General features: G+C 39.0%; 1 protein-coding gene across 1 annotated transcript in view; it reads left to right on the top strand.

Moving 5' to 3' along the window:
* The window catches only part of LOC124153727, a 653,735-nt gene that overhangs the window by 372,359 nt on the left and 260,309 nt on the right, over positions 1-21,067 (top strand). The window lies entirely within an intron of this gene.

Raw genomic sequence — 21,067 nt, 5'->3', positions numbered from 1 at the left:
ACTTACTGATATTTGTAATATGATTATTTTCAATCTATTCTCTGTGTATTGAAAACCATTTTATTTGCATAATTAACCCAGAACAATGGTATTAATGAACTAATGGGAATCCTCGCGGATAGAAAACTATAAAAAATCATGAAACACAATATCAGGTGACTGTTCTGCAACTTTCTTGCTACGTCCACTTCAGAACATAAATCTGAAAAGTGACTGATCCATCATCCCGCACATCCGCATCTGATCCGCATACAACGGCCTAAATTTGAGTGTCGTATTGAATCAACTAACCAGTTGAACCCATAAGCGATTGGGCGAGGTATTTCAGTGAATAGAGAGCATGAATCCTCATGAAAGCGACCTAGGTAGGTATTAAAAAAAAAAGGCCTTCTAACAATCCTGTATAAAACTCTTCGCAGTTCGAAGTGGTTCGGAGAAAGTAACTATTTCTTTTACGATGAATGTACCTCATCAAAAAGCATGTACCAGCCATTTAGAATATGTCTTTTGCACTCCTTCGTTAGTCTAACTGTCTCGTTTTGATAAATTATATTGCTGTTATTGATGACCTTTGCCGTAATCTTTCTAAACCAAACTTGGCTTGAAAATTGATTAGTGAAAGTTGACCTTTTCGAATCCATTTGTGCTTGATCTTCTTTCTTTGAAAATAAATAATTGGTTGAAATAAGAGATATTTTGACAAGAGTAGGTATTTAATATGAATTTGACAAGACAGATACACAAATAACTGTCCTTCATTTCCTTGAGTGCTACATAAAAATCTTCTATCGTAAAATTTATTCCGTGTACTGTATTTCATTTTTCACTTCATGTAAGGCAAATTTCATGAGTGACATAAAGGGAAATCGTGTCTCCAAATTAGTACCTCCAAAAGGTCAATGAAACGCTGTTTTAGTGGATCGTACGCCTCTTGAATTGAAATCAAGAATTAAATTTCCATCATGACAGAATGGGGTGGCACAAGAAATAACTTTCATACCGAAGGATAACTTTAATTAGCTGGTTTCATTGTTTAACCGCATTCATGAATGTCTTGAAAGGGCAATTCTTGCCTTTTTTCCACTAAGAACTCTGTTGCAATGGGGTCCCTTTTCATTCGAAAACTCGGAGGGGTTAAAATACCGCACGCTTTCTTTAAGACATCATCGCATTCATCCCACCGAAAGTTGGCTCGTTTGCTTATTGCCCGGTGGTTTTAAAAGGGAACGAACGACGACGAAGAGAACTTTTCCATCGACGTGCCCCGAAAAGTTTTTGGTCACCGTCGGGTAACCGACACGGGTTGCCGAATAGAGCTTCTATATATGTGTGGGAAGGAGCTTTTAATTCTTTCAAGGAATCGAGAGGAGGAAGGAGGGAACAAACCGTTTCTTCCTTCGTCGCCCTCTTCCTCCTTCTTCTTTTTTCGGTTCTATTTTCTTTCGTTCCGCTACCACCGACCTTACCCTCTCCCCTCTTACTCCACAAAAGTCTGCGCCCGCAAAAATCCTCCCGATTGTGTTTCTCTTCCCAACTCGCTACTCCATATCTATCTCCAGAAATCCCTACCACCCCCTCCTCCGCCATGTTCTTGGACCCCTACTCCCCCTCCTCCACTACCTCCTCATTCTCTTACGCCTCCACCTCCTCCTCCTCAGCTCTCCCGAAACTCATATCCACCGCCGGTGGAGGCGACCGGATGGGGCGTCGACTAAAACTTCGCGACCTCTCTCTCCCTCTCCCTTTCTTTCAATGGAGCACTTTTCCACTCGAGACGTCCCGCCTACCCTCTCTCTCTCCCTCTCTCTCTCTCTGCGGGCAAAACTTTCCTTCCGGGGCTGAATAAAATGGCGAGAAGGAGGAGGGAGCAGTGAAGCAGGGCGTGGCGGCGTGGAGGCGGGGAATAAGGTGAGGTGGAGGAAAGGAGGTGCGGTTAAATCTCGATATCGAGTTAATATAAAGTATATACTCACCATCTCCATGAACATCGAAGTAATTCAAGGAAAATCCGCAGACTATAGCCAACAATACATTTTTATAAAGTCGCCCGCAAATGCACATAAAGTGAGAAAACGCCACAGAGTAAATAAATATCATTTTCCTCAGCCAGGATTCGAATCCATGCCTCTCGAATATCGATAGTGAGTTAATATACCTAATTTTTCTATGTATATTGGCGTAATTCAAGGAAGAACTGCGGACTATAGCCAGCAATGTATTTTCATGGAATCACCCTCAACTTCACATTGACTGTGAAAATTCCACAGAGATAAAAATAATGCCTCATGGCCAGGACTCGAACCCGTGACTCTTGAATATCGATATCGAGTTAAAATATCTTCTTTTATATTCGCAAATCATTCTTCTTTCTCAATATATGTTACTGTGACCCAAGGAATAACAGCGGGCTTTAGCCATCAATGTAATCAGGTGTCACCCGCAAGTGCACATAAAGAGTGCAAATTTCACAGAGAAAAAAATCATATTCCTTGGCTGGGGTCTGAACCCATATTTTTTTATGTATCCGTGGATATGTTAAAGCAGATTTATTGCTGCATGTGTCTCATGAGAGTAAAGTCTCTCAACAGAGTAGCATCTCTCAATATCCCCCTTTTCAGAGCAGCATCTCTTAACACATTTATCCTAGAAAAACAACACTCTCTTTATAATAATTTGTCAGTGTGGAACGTGCAGAGTGAAATTTCTTTTCCTCTGTTACAGTGATTGCACTATGATAAGCCAGAAACTATAAATTTCTCCTGTTTCCATGAGAAGCATAACATGTTTCGGTTCTCTCGTGTCACTTTCTCGTGAAAATAGCCAGGAAATATTTGAATAAATAATGCCCGAATTCAAATGTTTCTGGTTGTTTCAGGTAATGGCATAAATAGCGGTAATCAATTTAAGTAAATAAAATTTGGATAGTTATGTTTGGGCAGTTTTACCATTATATCTCGATTCCGTCGCATACTTCGGTTATGGATTATACATCTCTTTTTCAATGCAAAATCCCACCTCAGTAGTGAAAATAACCCGAATTAAAATAACCCGAAGCTACCAATGTAGCTCCCTAGGGATGAGCATAACTATTGGATTCTACTTCGGTGAGTTTTTATAACGATATTTCAGGGTGCCGTAAACTTGTTGATTTGCCAATATTTGGCTACTGGGTTTTTATTAATCATCGATTTTCGATGCATTTGCTAGTGCTGCGTGTATCGAATATCCGTTGGGAAATAGGGATGTATCCAGGGACTAGATGGTGAGGAGGTAAGGGAAGGTTGCAACGGATGGATATATGAGATCTGTGGGTGCGGAGAATTTTTTATCGCCATTACTGGGTCATGAGTTGTATCTTCGAGTACAGTATCATCATCATTTTTTATCATTTTAAGGTATTCTTTGTGGAAATGTACTATAAGTAAAAGATTTGTATTCATCATGAGCCATTTGATTTTTTAAATCGGTAGCAGGCGAAAATTACTTATTTACAACGTAACATCACGTAATTCATTGTGCAATACATGCGTAAATTCAAGCATCCACTGATAGCCATTCATATATGATTGGTTAGGCATCAAAATGAAATACACGATGACAGTTGACCACCACGGAAAGCAACTAGTCCCACTAACATGAATATGTCGAATGTACGGTTAAGGGTGCCCTCTATTTCCACCTTTCCAAACTAAACTTCGGATGGAATCACTGAGTATTTTTGATGGAACTGAAGATGAAAGACATTGGTTAAATTCAGCATCCGAAACTCTATGTCAAAATTGTTTTTAGAGTACGCTTGCGAGTGAGGTATTCGTTATTGGCCCCGGGTCAAAGGTACAAGGAGTACGGTGAAAGGGAAGGATAGACACCGTGATTCCTGGCCTGAGGAAGGGCGGTGCTGCTGAGCACGGGGGAAGATGTTGTCTGAAAGTTGTGAGAGAGGAAGAGTTTGAATGTTAGGATGGAATGGAAATCTGTTGTCTGTGGGATGAGGGGAGGGACGGAAAAGGGTGATGACCCTGGGCTGATAAGGGAATAGAGGAGCAACTTGTCGTTGTGGCCATGTTTCCCATACAAGGAAGATATCCAATGGAATAGCGAAAGAAGCAGTGGCGCTGAGATGAAAATTATTCGGAAGCTTCAAATGTTCACTGCTTTCACCAGTACATCATGCTGTGTAACTGTTCGTGATGGCTGGAGATATGAAAACGTATAATTGAAAAATTTACGACGAACTTATGTATTCCGAGGGTGACTTTTATTTGAAAATATTTTACAGAGCCAGAGTTCCGTCGAAATAAAATGCTAAAGATGAGATATTTCAATCTATATTCATATGAAAGCAAACAAGCCATATCCCTCCAAATGAATTCATTCAGAAGAATTCTGTGTCTTGACCTGGCATACTTCTTTATTTTATCTCACCAACCTTGAATATTCATGCTTATTTTTGTTGCTCTGCATTCAATTAGCATGTCCCTAGATGGAATAAATTATATTTTCCAAATCTAAATTAAAAATTGACGTGCCTGTGATGTAAGAAAGTAGATGCATAGAATTTTGAGGAGAATGAGTAGACGTTCAGTCCAGAACAGTGTGAATGTAGAATTTTTCCACCTTTGAATTGCAGCATATACTGAGTGATTAGTCTCGTTAATACTTTTCAGCGGAATACGATTATTTTTTCCTAAGAAACAGTGATTATTGATAAAAAATTCACTTTGGATAAAATTTTTTGACTTTAACCGCAACAAAACTTGATCGAGTAAACTTCTTCCACTGCATTATCGTACATGCTATTAAGGCATTTTGGTGTAGCTAGAAGTAAATTATGAAAAGAATTTATCGCGCAATATATCCTCTCAGAACCTTGTGTCTGATTTCTCTTTAAGGAAAAAGTGACTGATGCTTGCAAACTTAAGGGTGGATAGTGATATTTGGTGCAACTGCGCAGCAAAAAACATAATCACAGATGCACTAATATTTTATGTTACACAAATTTTTTAAAGGCCCCCCTCCATCCAACCCAGGTTTCGGCACTAAACATTATGTCACTATACACCTTGGAGAATGACATAGTTTACAGTGGCGAAACCTGGATCAGACTATAAAAAGATTTATGGAACATACCATATTAGTGTATCTGTGATTACATAATCAGAGGTTTCAGGCGAGATGGTGTGGAAACGGAGCATAACAAAGAAGCAGGAGCAATTTCCACAATTTCATATTTATTGCACGACCGGTTTCGCTTATAGCATCATCAGGTACATATAAAAGGTTAAACCTTTTTACACCTTTTTATACGTACCTGATGATGCTATAAGCGAAACCGGTCGTAGAATAAATATAAAATTGTGGAAATTGCTCCAGCTTCTTTTTTATCTGTGATTATGTTTCCAATTTTGACAATATCGATGAACGCGAAATTATTTCACTCCTCATTTGTTTTGATTGACCCTAGAGCTCCATACTGCCGTGTAATTTGATATGTGCGTTCAAATCAGGACCGCAGTAGCTTCGAAAGTTCATTTTTTTGGCACGATGATATATTTATCGCAATGATAACGCACGGTACGGCCGCAGAGAGTGTGGATAAATTATCCCCGCGATTGCCTTCCGCCACTGTGAAGTGATGAGGGAATTAAAGAGCAACATTCATCTCAGGAAAACACGGCTTATTTGATCACATGCTGTCAGCTCCATGTTCGCAAATTAGGGTCTCCTTCGTAAGGGGGCTCTGTTTGCGCCACGCTTGGAATTCATAGCGCTCTCTGTGGAGCAACACATATTCCAATTTACTCCCAGATCGATTACGTGGTCGATCGAATTCGCGATAATTTATGCGCAATTACAGACGATGACGCTACATTACATCCGGGCAAGCGCGTGTTTTCCCTGGAAGTATTGATACTCGTTCCAGTGATTCCGAGCAATTCTCTGATGACCTTTCAACGTGTACCTGATTGGCATTCCGGCTGCTAAATGACTTCCGAAAATTTACCGCTCGCCGTTATCTTTCTCAAAGAGACTTGGATGAAATGCACTGATGATTCCAGGATGATTCATACCTCAGTGCACGAACGATTGATTTTCAACGGTCCTGATGATTTGATGTGTAGCGGTGAGGTCAATCTCCTTTACTCATATGGGCTTGTTATTTTTAAAATGATTTTCTTCCACATTTTTACCAAAATCATACATTTATGGCTTAGTTTTTTCTCCCGAGGCATGAATGCATTATTTATTTCCTTATCCACAGATAGCAATACATTGTGGCCTTCTTAGTGGGGATTAAACAATGAATAATGAACGTACATTAACACCCATGCTTTATACAGCGGTAACTTACCCTCGTGGGGACGTGTCACCGTTTCCACCTAAGACTGCGAAAAACATTAATCCGTTGTGGGGAACGAACATGCGATCTTTGAATAAAAAACCCACACCAAGGTCTTCGGTTCAGTCACAGATATGATATGAGTAATAATTTAATTGAATTAAATAAAAATTAAGGCATTCCATTGGGCATTAATGAATTTTCTCGTTCCAAAAATACACATTATCATAATTTTATCTTGTACTGTGATCATAATAAATAATAAATTGATAGTGGAACTTTTACATTAATTAAAACTAGAAAGTGTTTCTAGTGTCCTATTGAGTAGTGTTAGAGAGGTGACCGAAGAATCCCTGGTTGAAATCTGGGTGAAGCCTTTGAAACACCAGAATCAAAACGGCTTATTCCGACGTGGAATCATCCTCACCCATCCAAACTTATCTTCTTCTGGCAGCACTGAGTAATGCATCGCCGCCAGTTGAGTGATGCATCGCCGCCTAATGAAAGTACAACGTGATTTGATTATGTACCAGATGGAATAAGAGGCGAGAATTCGCGATTTTTTTTCTATGAGATGCTTGATTCACACTTTCGTTAAAATATTTTGCCAGAAATAAAATCTGGCCAACTGGAAGCATACAGTCTTGAAGTTGCGAGGTAGGAGGTTGTATGGAGTCGCTGATCAAATGTCTAGTGCTCGATTTGCCCCGTCATCCGTGGTCGTCGGCCGTACCGTGAATCTGCTTCTCGATGCCAGCGTTACGAAGCAGGGCCTCGGAGCGTAAACCACCTCGCGCAGAACGGGCGTGCGTCGGAGACCGCACCGGACTGGCGCGGTGCTCGGGGACCGTGAGGCAGACCCGCCGTCAGTCCGTGTGTGCGACCCTTGGCTGACTTAAAGGTCAAGGGGGGACGCGTAAAGCGGCGAGCCAAGGAGGAGTAGAAAGCATAGGGAAAGATGATGAACATATACGGTGAAGATGACGAGTGCGCGTAAGATGTCAAAAGTGGTAGTTAATATAAAGTCATGGGAGGTAAACATTTGCACTGCATATGCTCGAGGAATTATAAAAGAAAGAGATAATTAAAGGGGAAAAGAGCTAAATGTTTATTAAAAGTGAATGCATGGCTCATCATGAGAATTTCTTTGACGTTGTGTTCAAAGAGCTTGAAATACTGCTAAAAATTTACATTAATAAAAGAAGGGAGAGATATTTTACCTATTTTTTCGAAAGATTTTAATTTCTTGGATACACCTATTTTTTATGTCGATTTTATAGTTATTCGAGAGTATTAAAATATTTTTTCCATAATTGAATGAACTGTTTCAATTTCCTCTCTTCAATGTAGTAGAAGTTTAGTTATATATATTCATAATGATTAAAATCACATCAAACCAAACTCTGCAGTTTTTATGGGCAATCTTTGACCACTCCTCTATATCCTCTTCAAATTTGTAAAAGATATGGTGAAAGAGAGATAGAATGCGCCAAATAACGAAACGTAAATTTTGTGAATCTATGAGGAGTATATAGTTTAGATATTTTCTATATTCATGTAGATCGAGTACATGCGTAGCATCATCGTCAAGTGTATTGTGGGAAGATTTTCGGATGTGGAAGTGAAAGAAAAGTGCTATTTCCCACTCGTCCGACCGCACCTTGAATATGCAGTGAACGTATGGGATCCGGTGCAGAAAGACTTAATCCGCGAACTGAATAAAATACAACGGAAGGCTGCGCGTTTCGTCAAAAACTGTAATGGACGTACAGATATCGTTACCCAGATGTTAAGCGAATTAGGCTGGGAGCTGCTGGAGACTCGGAGGCTGCGCGCTAGGCTTAGATTGCTTGAACAATTGAGAATGGATATCTCTAAGAGCGACACGGAGAACATAATATTAGAGCGACACTATATTTCCAGGTCCGATAGAAGTGATAAATTTAGAGAGATGTTTTGCCGAACGGATAGATATGGGAGCTCGTTTTTCCCCGAACCATAAAGGACTTTAATAAACGCTAGTCCCAACTTCGTTAGAGCACTTCATTTTTATGTGTAATTGGCTGGTATCCTAACACCCCCTGCCACACGCCTTCAGGCGCCTTGCGGGGTATTATGTAGATGTAGATGAAGGGGATTGAGGCTGTTGAAAAAGAGGGCCCAGACTTCAGGACATGAATACCCCATCACCATCAGGATCCATCGCGTGAAAAGAGCTTTGGAGTGTACGGCGAGCACGAGGAGAGTTAGCGCCGAGGAGGGTGGGATGAGGTGTCGGTTCAAAAACTGTCGAATGGGCGAGGAAGCAGAAGAGGGATGGAAGGCTCCTTTTATAAACACCACTTCTTCGTACCGGGGAGCCTGCTTGCTTGCTTGCTTGATGGGAAGCTTTTGGGGAAAGGAAGAGGTTATGGAACTCGGAATAATTAATGCCATGGTTCGTGAGCACCTTCGGTCCGAGGGACCGCCAGAGCGGTGGTCAGTGGATCGCATCCCTCGATCTATCTCGGAATGGCTTCCTCTCAAAAGCGTTTGGGTAGTTATCTACTTCGTACGTAGCCAGGACCTCTACCGCAGTTCAATTTTGTGGCTACGTTGCCTCATGCATATAATACTCCTATGTAGCTGAATGCTCTGAAACCATTGGTCTATCAATAGAAGTTTACACTGTAACTATGTACGGGGATTTAATAATTTTTAGGAGAAATATGCGACCAGAATCCGTTTTCTTTGCACAAAATTCTCAATTATTACTATCATCCTTCGTATTAAAGAGTAAAAATATCTTATTTATTCTTATTTGAACTTATTACATCAATTGGAGTTGATTTTCACGATGAGATGATAACTATTTCTATCTGGGTTATTTTACCTACAAATTCCGCAAAAATTTCTTTAACTGCCCTCTAATTATATATTAAAAGTCTGCGCATGATTTCATGAATAAATTAAGTAAAATTGGGTGAATTCGTTATTTAAAATTTCGCATTGTCTCATTTTAAACCCTTAAGTGAACAAATAATGTCACGTAACGATTACACTAGTCCCTCTTTTCTTGAGAATTTTTGGAGAAATTAAAAGGGGCTGTGGACAAAGTGAAGCAATGAATTCGTTGTAGTCTGCAAAGACAATTTTTGCTGAGGTATTTAGTGCCATTATAGGGCCAGCTGAAGGTCAGATCTATAAAAATATGCCTAATTTCTGTGAAATTTCCTTGAAGGGTAAGCATATGCAACATTATGCTTTTTCCATTTGTGAATAATTGTGTAGTATGGCAAACTTTATTATTGCCATGCGTTACAATGTATTGAGTTCGTCCTTATGCAGCTGATATAATTGAATAAACTTTGTTATTGTAAATTAAACAACGTTATACCAAGATTACACGCCGATGATGGTATATTGAAGTGAGTGGGCTAAATATATTTCTATCCATTTTTTAGCTACCTGTGTTTTCATTGTGGTTTAAATTCTGCCAATATTTAGACAGTGAAAATTCATTCCATATTGATGAGTTTTGTTTTATCTTCCTCATTGCTGAAATAGAAGAAAAGAATGAAAGAGAAGAATAAAATTTTCGAGTAAAAGGAAAAAAAACGAGGGGGGAAATAAAGAGAATATGGAGGGACTTTGTCGAGAATAATTAAAGAGAGAAGGGTTTGACGGAGAGGGATATCCAGGATCGAGTAACTTGCAGGCGACTAGTCAGGACCATTAGCTTATTATTAGGACCAACGGTAGCTAAGCTGCATAGAATAAAGAAAAAGAAGATTGCTGAAATAGTCTAAAATTTGAGCTGAGAAAGAGCTTATTTTATTGGAAGTTAATTTGAAAATTTCTATATTGAACGCAAACCATGATTGTTGTGTAAAGTTGTTTTTTTTTTGTTTGACCGTTTTCCTCACTCTTGTATGACATCTAGATAATTGTGGGAAAAAGAAGTTTATGGAATACGATGGAAATATTGCTTAGCCCCGACATATTTCCCTCTAAAATGTAATTGCAGTTGCGGATAAGTGGAAACCTTATTCCGTGAAAATTAGCATAGTTCAATTTTTAATTGAGAAATATTTTAAAATATCTAGTGTGACTGATAGGCGGTCTTTGATACCAATAAGCGCAAATATTAGACCTTTGACACACAATAAGTGAACACTCAGTTGCCATTATCTCATCCTGAGCAGTACAAAACATCATCTTGGTAATTATTTTTTATATGTAATTTTATATCAAATATTAATTTTATTCTTTCCTCAGTAAAATACTTTGAAATGAATATCCGTGCTCCAAATTTATTGCAAGTTATAAGTCAGAGGAGGGATGGTCCAAAGACAATTGCAACTTTTTATGGCTCCATATAAATACAACTATGAAAGACTTGCATTGCAAACTTGATAGTGCATTAATGAAGTTGCAAGGTTTTCTTTAGATTAAATTTTTATTTTTAAAATCCCTTTATTAACTTGCTTTCTAAATAGATTACTTCTATAATGCTGCAACTTTAAAAAAAAATTTCATTTAGCAAAAGCAGCCTTCAATTTTACATCTTTGCAAGTGTTTACTCACATGAATAACATAAACTTTTCTATCTTCTTTGTGTCACAAAGATAATTTTTCAGGTTATCATAATTCTCTATGAATTACCTCGAGTTCCAGGAAAAGATCTTTCAAAGAACCATGGGGAGGAAAAGAAATCTTGCTATGCAGTCTACTTCTTAAGACTCCTTTACGCATTGTTATAAGGAGGAAAGAGATCTGATCTCAAACAAGATCCCGATCGATACGAGTTTCACCAGATTTTCAGTGAGCTAGATTGCTAAAAATAAAGACAGAGCTAAAAGTATCCAATGTCAGTGCTAATTCCTTCAGATGGCTGGTGTTTCTTACGGTAAAATATAGACTAAAGCTTCTGAAGTCCCTTCTTACAGCTTTGCGAGATACAAACTTACAAATGAGTATTTGAGTGCTTGAGACAAACAATTTGTGGATATTTTTCTTTTGAAGAGGTTTTAAGGGGGAAATATAAACAAAATCGTTGATGATATGGTCGTAAAATTTCCTATCTTAAGTACGATATATATTCTTATTTTTGTGAAGCAAATATGTGTTTATCATGCTTTTTTAGTCGACGATTTATTTTTAAATCCATTTTATTATATTAGCCGGTGTGGCATTAATCCAAACTCAACCAAATCTAATTAACGTGCGTTTTAGAGTGAAAATCAGGATAATAACCAAATTTGGCATACTTTACCCTCCTAATTTCCGATTGGACAGCAAATTATTTCCGCAACTGACTTTGTCAAATTAAATGCATTAGCAGAATAATCGATGTTCGGGTCAATTCTAATTGGTGGATAATTTAAGTAAAATTTTTTGTAAAATTTTTATTTTTTCATAAAATCCAACACTTTAAACTACTTTTCCATATAATTTCCGTTAATATAAAGGTAGTTATTGTATCGAACAATAAGCTGTTGTAAACCGTCTTGATAGAAAATTGCCGCCTGACTTAGCAGCCACTGCAAAACTGCAACGCGTATGCATTCATCTTCATCACGGCGCTGACCACCTCGGTGTTACACCATATAAAAAAAATAAACGCATTAGTCATTCGGCGCTAGGTCGGGACTATATAGAGGATTATCAAATTGTTCCCAACCTAATGATACAATGAGGTCTTGTGTTATATTGCCTATTGGTTTTGATCTGGTGGTTAGGCATCCAGAAGTATGCGATGAAAATCCCAGCGGGGGCGAGTAATAGTCCTAAGGAATTCAAATCTATACTTGAAACTATTTGGACCATCTCACAGCTGCCAATTGCCTCCATAAAATAAACTTTCTATCTATTTGTCCAACACCGTAAATATTAGAGGTCAATAATCTATACAGGTTTGACGGATGTCCATCCTAGATTTTCTCATGGGCTAACTATACGGTATAGGGTCTTACGGTATAGAGCAACTTACATACTGTGACTAGATGACCCGGCGGACTTCGTACCCCCTAACAATCAATGAACTAACAGTTTAGTTACACATTTATAAATCAAGAGCGGCTGTATCGTTTATAACCATGTTTATTATAATAAAATAAGATACTTATTCAATAAAACTACGTAAATGAGCATGAAAATAGCTTAAGAAATTTTGGGCATTGTAGTTTTATAAAGCAGTTAATGAAATAAAAATTATACGCATTCACTTTCTGGCTATTTGATGCTGGCTTTTAACCGTAAAAAAAAGTTTTTAAGTCCAAGTCTGTTGCGTAAACTTAGCCCGTTCACGGGGCAGGTTAACACAACGCCAGACCGACGCTTGACTGATGCTCAAAATCGTGTAAGAAAAGCCCCTATGAAGCAGCAGCATTCGTATCAAATGACTTTAGGCGCGCCAGTTACAGTATCTCTGTTTGGAAAAAATGCACTGCGTAAACGCACTTCGGTGTGTCCTACACATTCGGGTTTAATGTAGTGCGTCAAGCACCTTATGATAAACAACAGTTTTTCTTTTATCAGGTGCAATATAAAACAGATGACGCTAAATAAATATGGCGAAGCGAAGCAGTGACGCAGCGAGGGGGGTTTTGGGGGGTAAAACCTCCCCAAGAGCTCAGAGAACTTATTTATAAAAAACTTTGTTACAAATATTAGGGGGACGGATAGGTAACAAACAAAACATAGGTATTTAACTATTCACACAGCCGCAAAATCCGCTATTTTGAACCATTTATCTTGAAAAAATGTCTGGGGGAGGGCCCCCACACCTCTCGCTTACCTTAGCGAGTTTTCCATACCCTAAAGACCCGTAGTATTAGCTGCGCCCTTGAAGCGAAGGAAGAAATACAGCGGATGGTTTACCGACTCGTAAACATAGCAGGTTTAATTTACCATGAGAAAATCATGGGTTTTCATTAGCGCATGAGCACAAACATCACTAAAACTGAAAGACTGACCATGCGATTTGTTAATCGTTATCGCGAATGCAACACTACTTGGAAATTGAATACATTTAAGCTCAAAAGGGCATATATGTTGGGATCATGGAAAGATGAGGAATGAGAATTTCCTCATCTTTGAGTTTTCCTTTGAGTAAAGTCGCGTGAGTCACATTCATTATCAATTTTTTAAATAACCAAACGCGTTCCGTTGGATAGCTATGGTGAGTTTAGGTTTCGAAATATCATGAACACAGAGCCTTCCTTTAGCTGTTAATCGTGCCGTGGTAAGCAAGGTACGTCCAAGGACTTTATATGTTCAGTTAGATGGTTGGTGACTTCGTCTTCGTTTATTACTCAGTTAAAAGATTTGAATTCATGCAGAGTACCAATTATTTGATCCTGATTTACCTAGTTTGAGTGATCCACATCTTCGTTCTAGGCCGTCGAAATTGCTCACTCAATCAATCATTTTTGATTTTTGTGGTGATCAATCATATTCTGGAACTCTTTGTTGATGAGCTCACCTTCCAAAAAAAAATTGCAAATATTCGGAGAAAGTGTAATCAAACTGCTCGATTCCTCGACAGGAACACGGACATTACCTTTTGTCAACAATTGCTTGGAGATTTGTTTACAAACACGGTAGTGAAGAGTCAACTCGAGCTGGGCTTAAAATTAGCTAGAATTAAATATTTTAAATGCAATTTCAATATTTTGTATATATTTAGTAATTAAAATATTATATTGTTACGAAGTTCAGTTATTAAATGGGTAAAAACAAAACAAATAATTTAATTGGTAGTTTTGACCGACTTATCAATTGCTGTTGCGTTGCTAACTCCTAAAAACATATTGTTAGAAAGAGATGAATTTTTTTTGTGAAATTATCCTTTTTTTAATGGCCTATATGTTAACCCCGCCTGTGACGAATCCAAAGAACCAAATCTCATTGAAATCGGTGCAGCCGTTCTCGAGTTATAAGTGTTCTAACTAACACGATTTTCGACTTTCTTTTATATATATAGATTTATTTCATTGCATACTAGTGTGAAGCAACATTTATTTCAGTTGATGAAGGAAAAACAGAACTTTTAATTAAATTACCAGTGAAGTATACTTTTCCTTTCATTCAAATTTAATTGCATTAAATAAATATTAGTATAAGATAGCAGGCATGATAATATAAAATTTAGATATTAATTATATTAAATTATATAATTATACAAAATTCAGATGCTATTATTCATTTGGCAACCTCCTGAATGGTGAATATGCTGACTCGACAATACTACCATAGTAATAAAACTAGTACTACTAATAATAATAATCACCATTTTATTTATCTTTTTTTCATAAGAAAAGAAAAAAGTCCAAAACATCGTGTGAGTAAAATTTGAGTCACATAATCGTATCTGAAATTTCGTAAAAACGAATGTCAGAGTCCACAATGATGCCTGAATGGAACATTCTTATCATGCACTGTTTTGCGGCTAGGAGAAGTTAACACGTTAACACGTTATCCGTCTTATTAACTCAAAAAGGTGTATCAGCAGATATCGTACCAACCTTGCTATATCTCCTCCTCATGAGGAAAGCATTCATCCTCACCCCTGAGCCTCACCTTTCTCTGTCCTAAAGGGGCCTTTTACCTCATCTCTCACATTCTTCATTTTGCCACCACCTCCTCCTCCACTACCCCAATGGCCCTATGCAACCCAATTCTCACCATCTCCGCCGACCATTTTCTGCCGCAGCAACACCTACATTTGTATTCCTCGCGCAAGGCTTAAAAGAAATACTCTTCCCCTTTCCTCTCCTCCCTCTCCTCCCGCCTCAAATCACATCCTCCCTCACGTAACGCACACGGCCCCATTTGACTCTCTCCCTGTGCCTCATGTTCTCCAATATCCTCTCTCTCCCTCCCTGCCCCATTCACCTACCTCATGGACCTCGTGCCCGCCTCCTGCTTCTCGGCGTAAGGAGCGAACGAGATCTCTCCGGCTTAGTGTAGGAAATGCGCGCGTCCTTTCCCTCCCGAAGCCCCCCAGACGCCATTCCAAACCGACACCAAAAAACATTGCCACCTTTTCCACGGGGAGGCGTGGGAGAAAGGGGATGTTGCGCAGGGGTGAGGCACACTCGTCTCCACCACACACCGAGTGTAAAGGATGTGCTATGAGTAATCATAGTACCCACATGAATACATGGGTGCTGCAGTATATATTTGGGAACTCATGCATATTTTTGGGATTTGTCTGTTTTGGGGTATGGCAATAGTAAGTGCTCAATGTTTCTCTTGCTCCTCAACTTTTTCTTATACCATATGCCGTAATTAATAAAGTGCCCACATGAATACATGGGTGATCCACTATCTATCTTGGTACTAGAGTATATTTTTGGGATTTATCTATTGTGGGGTGTGCCAAAAGTAAGTTTTCAATGTTTTTCTTTCCCCTAAAATTTTACTTATACCATATGCCATAAGTAATGAAGTACCCACATGAATACTTGGAAACTCCAGTATCTATCTTGGTACTAGAGTGTATGTTTGGGATTCATTTGTTGTGGGTTGTGCCAAAAGTAAGTGCTCAATGTTTTCCTTTCCCCTAAAATTTTTCTTATAACTTTTACCATAAGTAATGAAGTACCCACATGAATACTTGGGAACTCCAGTATCTATCTTGGTACTCCTGTATTTTTTTTAGTTTCTCTGTGTTGGAGTATGCCAAATGTAAGTGCTATTGCCTCTAAAATTTAATGTTGTGGAGAAAAGGATGGCTTATGTGGCACAGTCGCGACCAGTCGTCTCCAGCACACGCTGTGAGGAAGGCATGTGCCATAAGTAATCATGTACCCACGTGAATATATGAGTACTCCAGTATCTATCTGGGTACTCAAGTATGTACCTATTTGAGATCGGTATGTACTCGTGTACATGGACAGTGTTAACTCAGGCATGGTTTTAGGCTGTGCCAAAATTATTCGCTAAATGTGTCTCTACAACCCGTAATTATACTTTGATAAGATAAATAGGGTACTGTAATGATTACTTGAATTCCCTAGTAATTTCAAGAGCACTCAAGTAGTCGCCGGAGCACCCATATAATACAGTAAATGACGTAGTTGGAAGGTTATACGAACAACGCATGTATAGACGTTGAAGCTAGCATTAATCCCTGATAAAAGTAGCCCCGACTGAAATTATTAAGTAAAAAAACTAATTCTTCTCAAAAAATAGCTCATTATAACTGGAGTGAAAGTAGATACCTTTAGGCTAAAATAAACTATTTTAGTTACCCTTACGCAGTGTTTTCTCTATATAGATATTTCAAGGCTAGTTTTCACCAGTATCTTGAAATAATTGACCTCTTCACTAGTATTTACTTCGCCTTGATTATAAGACAGATGAGATTTTTAAGAAAATAAAGAAGCCATTTTTCTACTTACGTGATCTTTTGGGCAATTTAAATGTTTATTGTCGGCAAGGGCGATACTCGCCAAAAATCAGTGAATTTAGTTGAAGTCAATGTTGATCATTTTATGCATAAATTAGCGATTAAATATTAAAATTTTACGCTTTAACGAATTAAATTAAAGTAGCTGACTTCATATCCGACGAATTATATTCATCGTTGATTTTTTAATCATAATTCTCATGCATGATTAATACTCACAATTGGTCGAATACTGCAGCATCCGGTGGCTCTGAAATTAACACCAAACATTAGAGATAGAATAAATAAATAAACTCATTGTGTGAGCATACATTTTAATCATTTTAGTACCCATCTAATCATTTGAGTACTCACCATAATTTCTGGGTAATCATGATTTCATGTAATTATACAAGGAGAAAGTACCTATTCCATTTGAGTATCCACTGTACTTGTTTTTTTATGGGTCTGTAAACAAAACCTCTTCGTGTTACGCGACGTTACGGGCCCGTGACCTCATTTTATTCGACGCTAATGCAATTGTGCATGATGCAATACGGTTATTCAAATTGTCAGCTGCTCACTCCTCCGCGCCAGATCTGACACCAAGCATGCGATCCTTCTCTCCTTCACTTTCATGAAGTAATACTACTTCTATTTGCTTTCAAGGTCTCTGGGTATTATCCCCTCTTTCCCTCCACTGTCCCTACCACACACTCTCCGCCTCGACTGCCCATTCGTCTCAGGAGGGACTCCCTGTGACTGAGCCGGCGACGGACAGCTACATATATCCCGCGGATGAGTTGAGGCGCTGGAAACCCTCGAAATGGATAGTGCCCTGCCCTCGGAGAAGATTGAATGAAGATTTTCTACTAATGCAAGCTCGTGCTTCCGAGAAAATGGGCGACTAATTTACGTAATGCGTTTCTCGTGGATTGATCGCGGCAGCGGTTTTGAGTATTCATGCCGTCAATCGAGGGCTTCCGTCAGTATGCCCCGCTGATCCTTGTCCAGGGGTAATTCTTTAGGGAGAACTGATGACCATGTCATTTACAAATCGTAAGTAATTATTACAGTGCTCAATAATAGTCGTTGACTTCGTAAATAGACAGCATGGTATGGTATGGTATTTTGGGGAGGCGACCGACAGCTGAGATAATTTGCGCCATAAGGAAAGTGTATGGAAGGAAGGGTGGAGAGAAACCCGGCGTCGGCATTAGCCTGCTCTTAACGAAAGGCGCCAAGGGGATCGCGGCTTAACGTCCTATCGGACGGGCGGATTTTTGCGCTTGAAATGTCCTCCACACAACACTGAAGCAGGGTTCGGGCAAACTCAGAAAATTCTATGCCACTCCCGGGATTTGAATCCGAGCCCACGGGGTGGGAAGCCAATACTCTAGCCACCACAAAATCCCGATCCCAAAATAAAGAGCTCTCAGCATATTGACGAATATTAGGGTTACCCTAAGAATTGCTCTCTCAGTAAGTCCCAAATTTACACCGAAATTTACTATATTATGCTAGAAAAAATAAGTGTCCAAGTCGCCGCATGTATGATCTAAATATACCACACTATCAAGTATCTGGCTACGCTATCTCTTTCCTTGTCCCCTCATGCGAAGTATGGAGTTCGTTGTTAGGCGACGTAAAAAATCTGAAAATGCAAGTCAATATCAAAAGAAATACCATTAAGTGTTATTAAAAGCGAACGAAATATAGCGCTGCATTCTACAAAATCATATTTTTTATGTGTACCCATACATATTCCTTCCCATTAAATGTCTTTTTAAACATTATATCGGATTCTGTGATATTGATTCATCATGCAAATCTTCCTATTACATGCACAACGAGTTAACCCTAAGATAAGTATAATCATGTATGTACCCAAGGGATACACTCGTCCGGGAATAACGCATTTGATGTTCAATTCTATTCTATTCAAATCTGAAGTATTAGTTGAAATTCTGTCGAATAAAAATTTCTCGCGAACAAAAAATTAAACTGAATCTTAAAACTAACGTTGGATTATCTAAACTTAAATTCAGAAGCGGTCGCTGTAAAAATGATTCATTTGTAAAGTTGACCAAGAGGAAAATATTATATATTTAGCGGCACAACCATTAGAATGTTTTTTCGATGGTATCACTGGTTTGAGAAATGTTTAGGAAATACCCAACAAGGGATACTTATTTTGTCAAAAATATCATTATAACAACATGACTTTACCCATGAGCGAAGGCCAGATGTTTCGATTTGAAAATCGACATCTTTGGGTAAATTACTAGGCCTTTCTTAGATTAGAATGTCTGTTTTTTCGGTGTTTCTAATCTAATTTCGCGTACTTATTTGTGATTATTAAATTTCCAAGCATCATTCATGCAAGTTGATGTAATTATTCTTTCTATTTTCATTGCAATATGGGGTAATCATATGCATTTGTCGGTGTTTGGGTTATTGAGGCGACTAAAAGGCTGACTTCTCATCCAGATCATATCCCAGTTGTGGCAAAGATTTCTCAGATTGCCCGATCTACACTTGGGTGCCTTATGCAGGGCATTTGAAGTACAGCACTCCGCCCGATGGATGGGACGTTAAGCCGAGGTCACTTTGGCACCTACCGTTAAGAGTAGGCTAATGCCGACATCGGGTTTCTCTCCTTCCTTCCTTCCTTCCCTGCCCTTCCCTAAGGTGCAAATGAACTTAGCTGTCGGTCCCCTCTTCCAAATACCATGCTATTTCATATGAGATGGTGAGGAGCCAAGGAGTACAAGTCATTTTTTTCTCAACAGAGATATACAGAAATTGGGTGAAGAATACAAATGAGATCAACTAAATATTTAGTATTGTATTAGATTTTCCACTCGATATCAGCACAGAACGGAGACTCACTCATGGCACTTGGCCACAAAGTTTTTGTATATTTCTTACATCAATTTCTGCACCTCAGTAACTCTGTTTAAAAAACAAATCGCTTGTTTCCCTTGATTTCTCACCCTCTTATATGTATTTCTCCCTTCACCGGAGTGCATTCTTATTCTCAGCGCTATTTTTGATAATTCACCTTTGTTCTTTCCCTTGTTCCTCTCCCCACCCTACCTCCTAGGCCTTCACATTCTTTCCGCTTACCGTATCACGTTTCTCCATTCCCTTCTCTCTGCTCTCCTCTATATTCTAACCTCGGACATCTCGAGTCGAAACCTTTCCAGATTCTCATAGCATCTTCTACATCCCCTCCCACTTTCGATGCCCCGGAAAAATAAAACTTTCCTCCACAAACACAGCCTTTCTCTCTTGTCCTCCGCCCGTGCCTTAGTTTATCCACAAGCGTCTCAAAGCCATTTGAAACTCGCGATCGTACATACGCACGTACATATACAGTGGAACTTGGTTATAACGACATCGGCTGTAACTTCAACTCTGGTTTAACGTCACATTTTATACAGACCAGCCAAAATTGAGCATTTTATGTTGTACGAAAACCGGTTTATATCGTCAACAAATATTGCAACGCTCGGGTATAGCGTCAAAAATTTTGCGATTCTTAGGTTGCAAAAGGGGTAGTGTGATTGTATTATGTCCCAAAGTTCATAGAAACCATGTGTAGAAACATCAAAAGCAAAAACAGGTCACAAGTTGGACGCTGAGCTGGTGACGTGATGCAACTCTTTTGTTTAATTGGTGTCTGGAGGGAGCGGGGGATGCCCCGCATACCTGGGTCTTATCCCTTCCCATTCTAAAAGGTCACTGACATAGGCACACTGTATTGTATTGTTTGTTTCGTTAGTTACGGTAGATCATCAGTCACATCACAGTAAACAGTGTTGTATATAGCAGAACATTTGCGTTTTTACTTTGTCCTTTCACTCAGATTAAAGGCTGCTTTTTTTATAACGTCACTCGGATATAACGTTAAAAATCTTCTGGTCCCTTTGATGACATTTTAACCAAGTTCCACTGTATATATACACCATTCATTCACAAGACGCTGTAGGCGCAAACATACAAATATATTCATAGGTGAGGAAATGAAGAGATAGAAACATGTAATAGAAAAGGTGACGAGGGCAACGGTGCTGTGGTAGATGAAAAAAGCCAGAATCAGAGGGTTAAAATGCGGCCTTAATGGGACTCGAACTCAGTACCTCCCGGTTGCCGGTGGAATACACTACCATTTGCGCTCCAGGGCACTTAGATTAACTATGATTTCGGTGGGAGTATCTTTATGTTCCTATTCCTTTCTTTCCTACCTATAAATTATTTGTGCTATCTCCAATAGCATGCACAGTCGCGGACAGGTTTGATGGGAACTCGAGGAGTTAGATTTGCCGCGCTCTCCCTAGTACCCCTTC

Source organism: Ischnura elegans, chromosome 2 (genome assembly GCF_921293095.1).
Source record: "Ischnura elegans chromosome 2, ioIscEleg1.1, whole genome shotgun sequence".
NCBI classification, from domain to species: domain Eukaryota; kingdom Metazoa; phylum Arthropoda; class Insecta; order Odonata; family Coenagrionidae; genus Ischnura; species Ischnura elegans.
The sequence above is the reverse complement of the archived record's forward strand: the minus strand, read 5'-3'. Positions and strand labels throughout refer to the sequence as shown.